Consider the following 6000-nt stretch of genomic DNA (forward strand, 5'->3'; position numbering starts at 1 on the left):
CATACCCTGATGAGCAGGGTATGATCACGTACAAACAAAACAAGCTCGGGCTCTCGGCGTTCTACGACAAAAGAGTTGTACATGACGATGGTGTACGTACCTCTCCGCTTGTGTTGTAAATATTTTTGAATAGCGAGGTTTTTTAAAAACTGTCCAAAGTTTTGTAAAGGTGGTACGTTGCAAAACAAAAACAATATGGAGGGGACCAGGAAATGCACGAACTGTAGCCAAACCCTACCACTATACATCTTCTGGGTGATCCAACGTGACGGACAACGAACAAGGCAATGCATCAAATGCCTTGTCAATAATAGGTCGTCACAGATACGTACCAAGTGCCCACATGAAAAACGAAGACGCCAATGTCTAACATGCGATCGCCCTGCTTATCAGTATAGCTTAATTCTAGCCAGGATGCCTTTAATTGTGATATAGAGATAGCATCCCGGGAATATATAGGGTGCGATATCATAAGATTCATGAGGCACATCCAGGCCCAGTTTCGGGGTGGGATGAACTGGGGAAGCCGAAGGCAGTGGCAGTTTGATCACAAGGTGCCACTAAAGTATAGGGAGAATGGAGAATATCCTAGCGAGGAAAAACAATTGAAAAGACTGCACTACACCAACATGCAGCCCATGTCGGTTTCAGATAACAAAAAGAAGGGCCGTCGATATATCTCTGAGTAGAATGTAGCCTGGCGCGGTTGATCAAACACACTTGCTATAAATGGAAGTGTGTTTGTATATTGCAGTAATTCTACCCTATGTGATAACACTACTAATCTATCTAAAGTTTCAACATACAATAAAGATGTCTGATATCGACACAGCCTCTGCGGAATCTTTTGAAAATATCGAAAAGCTCGCGAATCAACGCCAGCCTTTTAAAGAAACCCTGCGTAAGGGCAAAGGACATCTCCTACCCAGGAAATGTACAGAAGGGTTCATTAACAAGGCCCCCTATGAGGTGGTAGAAAGGGTACATGCCGAGTACGTACAACGTGAGCTTCAAGAGAAAGGGGAGAAGACGTCAAGGGCGTTGGCTACCCATGCCGTCTTCCTTTATGCCAACCTGGTTAACAATTTTGTAAATTTAGATAGCGTTGAGGCCCTGAAAAATGATATCAATAATGACCCTATTATTAAAGACTCTTTCGCAGACTTGGGCATACTGGTCTACTGACTGACGTTGAACACGAGTTGGATCCCATTGCTATTGATGCGAAAATTCGAGGTGTTTAACAGAATGAGAATTACCTGATTCTCTACGATATTTTCACATAAAACATTATACCTAAATATATCGAACTTATTGGGGATAGCCCCGAGAAGGCAAGGCTCGTTGAAAGGTATCGCAATGCACTACAGTGTTTGCAGGGTAAATTACTATATACTCCACCACCCCTCTAATATTAGGCTCGAGGGACCAAGATCTGCCAGGGGTCCTTGCAAAACAAACATGGAGGCGTGTTAATTTGTTCAGGATGTGCCGCCCTGTACCCTAGCATACATGATCGAAAGTGGAGCAACTATTAGTAAATGGACACTATTAAAGATCCACATACGGCAATCTTTACAGGCCCAACGTCTTGTAGCAAGACACAACGTGCTTTGGATCTACTTGAAGCCGAATACAGGCACCACTATCATAACATAGTCATCCTGTGCCCGACCATACGGTGGAAGAGTATCTACCTCGAAAGGGCCTCATTATGGAGGGATAACTATGTATTTAGGATAGACCCTGGGAATGAGTTGTTTGAATGGATATCGAAACTATCCTCATTGCTGGCAGGGGAGGAGAGTCTTTTCGGTTGATGACGTCATAACCGATGAAAGCCTCGATAAACGTCGACAATCCTGCTTGAGAGAGCCTTATACAAGACACTTCGTTTGTCGGGCATGATGAAGGTGACATCACCCCACGTGAAAGAAGGGGACTTGACCTCGAGCCTCAGACGTTAAGGGATAATTTAAAAACCTGAAAATTAAGATGATCCTATACGACAGTGAGATTAACAAGGCAGAGTGCAGGGTGAAAGAACTTGAAAAGCAGAAGGTTGAGGCGGACGAAGGACAGCAATCGAACCTTGAGAGGGAAATAGAAAAGGCGAAGAAAGAGATTAAGGTTCTGAACGATAAAAAGAAGGCCATAGGGGAAGCACATGGTATACTATCCACTGACATATACCCCCAGCTGAGACATATCAAAGATACGCTGTTGAAAATCGCTGGAGATAACACAACTCTGCTTGAAAAGCTTAAGATACTCTTCAAAGAGCAGCGGATAGCGAGTATCGTCTCTGCTATTGATCTATTAATAAGCACCATTTTACTCTCCGTTACAGGGGGAAGCGCCAGGGGTGCTGTAGGAGGAATTGCCGCGGCCGGTGGTGAAAAAGGTTTTGTAGAGAAGCAACTTGAAAGGCTTGGAAACTTTCTCAAATACCTAGCAGGCAAGACAGGTGTTGCGTTACCCGGGATCATCGGTACGGTAGTCTCGTTTTATCTGAGGGTAGCGTCAACCATCGTGAAATATGCCGCAGAACATCTGTACATATCTATCGCAGGAGCTGCCGGGCTTATCGCGCTATACGTGAGATAATAGGCGCCTATTTTCTAAGCCATATATATGCAAGGATGAGACCGACCCCCCGTCGTTATTAATGCAGCCTTGGTATCTTCGTGTTGATTTTGTGGTTGTTGTTTGGGTATGGTGGGTGGTATGGTATGTTCAGGAGGTGGTATGACCTGTATATCGGATGTATGTATGGGAGGTGTAATAGGTGTTGTATGCCTAGGGGGTGATTTGGCAGATGCCAAATACTTGGTAGCATGCTTTGGGGGTGTAGGTGGTATGGTATGTATAGGAGGTGTGGCATGTCGCACAATAGGCTTGTTATTCAGGTCAAGCGGTATACCGATCATTGCATTGGCCGGTGAAATCATAATGTTGTTGTTATACCCTACAATTTTTCCTATGCCTAGGTTTTTATCAGATGGCAGCATATTCACGTGGTGCATGACGGCAAAGTTCACTGGGGTCCAGGCATATTGAAGTACTTTTTGGAACTCCGTAATATCCCTACTTACATTTTCATAACGTTCTACCATAGCCTCACATTTCTGTACTAGAATTTGCCTTGTTGTGTAGTTGTCCGCAACGGTCGCTAGAAGGGATGCTTTGGCCCCTGCCTGGGACTCCAGCAATAGACCACATAAACCCAGATACTCTCACTCAGCTTGGTCAGGCCCTCTGACGTCAGACCTTGGCTTGTGGGCATAATAAACTTGGCCCAACCACCGTCAACCCGCCGCCACCATCTACCATCCGTCAATGACGACACGACAGCCTTGAACTTGTAGAGGCTATTAGGATCTGCACCGTACTCGCGGCATACTTGGGCGTATCCGGAAATCGAGTATGGGTTTTTGTATTGTTCAAAACCATCGTCATAGGGCATGGGGACCTTCATTCTTGCCAGAATACGCTGCTGGTGATAGTACACGTGAAACTTAAAAATTTAATTGATAAGGGGTACAGAACCCGTCATGTGGTTGGCACATATGCCCAATGCCGTATGATTACAAGTACGTGCAAAATAAAGTGCGAGTAAACACTTTGGGAGATTCAGATGATGCTATTTGTTGGGAATGTTCTAGAGGAGGCGAAAAACCTTTTGTCAGAGACTTTCTTTAACGGAGTGAGAACGAAAACGAAGAGGGTCAAGTGATGAACAATAAACCCTGCGTGATAACACAAAGCTACTTCAGGTTAAGTTTATTTCTTACGATACGTCAGGTTGTTCAGGCAAAAGTTGAAGAGACTAACGGTAAAAAAACCTTGGTATATTACAAGAGCAGAAAGAGATGTGGGATAGAGACATTGCGAAAGCTATGGAGCATCTGAAAAAATTGCAGAATAATCGTGAGGCAGCATATAAAGCTCATGGTATATTCTCGAATCAAACTCAAAGTCAACTTTCGGTGATTAAAGAGACGCTAAAAATATAGTGAAAGGCGATAAGTCACTTTTCCAAGGCGCAAGGCATTACCTTTAGTGCTATAGACGCGCGATTTCAACTATTGTGTTTGATGTAACGGAAGTAAGTGGTGCTGGTGCTAGTAGTGCTAGCTTTGTGCGAAAACACTTAAGAGACTTGGAAGTATCCTTGGTATTACTGGTATAGTTGTGATTATATTTTTTAAGGTTGTGACTAAAGTGGTTCAGTTTGTATATCGGTGTTGCTGGTGTGGTTGTTGGATAAATGAGTAAAATGGGCAAAAGATCGCAAAAATTGGCGTAGTTCTGAAAACTTTCTGACATTAATAAAAAAAAAAGACGGAGCCATTGCGATCCTCTGAGATGGCTTATGAGCAAAGAGGGAGCGAAACCTTTGACCACATGAAGCCACGGGGCTTAACTAAACGACGCACGAACTCCTGCGGCTTAGTTCCTGTTGCAATTCAACGTTGAAATGTGATACAACCTTGGCAAGAAATGAAATGATAACAAACTTGCTATACATGTTACAATAAGATGCTACATATATACAAGTTAAAAAACATACGTATACGCAGAGGTGAAAAAAGAAAAATTTTGTACGGTGATTCTCTACGGTAAGACGGTTATGATATTTAGGTTACACCATTTCTAAAGAGATATAGTCGCTGTGAGCCTAATTGGTCGTTTAAGGTAGGTCTCTTGAGGGCGATTACAGACGCTTTAATGTTCTTTCGTGTTCTTGTGTCAAATGGTGCATTTAATAGAATTTTCCAATTGAGAGCGTGTGTTGGGTATTCCCTTAGGTGGTTTGCAGATTCCGATTTTTTGTTCATAGTTTCGTGCTCTTTCCATCGTGTCTCTACATTTCGTTTTGTTTCACCAATGTAATTTGCATTGCACGTGCATACGCCTCCGTAAATTTTGCCTGCTTGATGGGGATTTTTGTTCTTGACGTAAAAAAGATTTTTGACTTTCTTTGTCAGCCATTTTATGCCAATATTGATCTTGTGGTTTGTATAATCCTTTAGTTTTTGGACAAAACGTGTCACAAACTTTTCATTTAAATCACAAAAAAGAATCTCCACAAGGATAGACTTCTTAGATTCCTTAAACAGGAACTCCAGAATAATCAGATCCTCGGGATGAGATGATATCTTTTCTTCAAACTGACGAATTACACTATCCGTGAAGCGTACTGGGAAACCAGCATGGTTAAATTTATCTCTGATGTTTTTCTTTTCTTCATCAAAATTCATGCCTGTGCGATACTATCTGTTTAAATCACCGTTGATCGCATTTCGTTTATATCTCTTCGGGATTTTTAAAGTCCAGTGTGTAGGTAACTTGTTTAATTATCGATGAACAGAGGTGATAAATTTATTTTCTTTAATGATCGAATTGGTGTCCAAGAACTTTGGAGGATTTACTTCAACTGTAAAACGAATGTTTTAGTGGTAGCCTTTGATTAGATAAATAGATGATCTGGTTAGTTGGTTACTCGTCTATTTATCACATCATCCACAAATCATTTATAGAGGATTGGTTCGGTTGGTTGGACGATTTCGTTCCAAGTTTTGTCAGGAAGATGTTGGAAAAATGAGGTTTCAAATAATCAGAGATTACCTGAGTAGCATTCTACGTACAAGTGCCACTTTGTGCAATAAGTGGTCGAAATGTTAAAGATTAGAAATGTTCGAGACATCTTCAAATTTATGTGTTTTCGCCGTGCCGTAAAGTATAGCGGGAGTGTTAGATGATGTACACATTCGATCATAATTCTCGTACTTCTTGAAGTTGCGATAAAGAAAATCTTGGAAATATTTGAGATCTTTAAGTGTGTTATCCGATGATTTTGCGTAGACTCCTTTCTCAATTTCTTCGTTAATCATTTCTTTCAGTTTATGTACATAGTCTATCTTGTCATTGATAACAACACGAGAGTCTTTATCACCCGGGATGACTACGATGCTTTTTACTTTGACGAGACGTTTC

The sequence above is a fragment of the Hydractinia symbiolongicarpus genome, chromosome 14 (assembly GCF_029227915.1).
Source record: "Hydractinia symbiolongicarpus strain clone_291-10 chromosome 14, HSymV2.1, whole genome shotgun sequence".
NCBI classification, from domain to species: domain Eukaryota; kingdom Metazoa; phylum Cnidaria; class Hydrozoa; order Anthoathecata; family Hydractiniidae; genus Hydractinia; species Hydractinia symbiolongicarpus.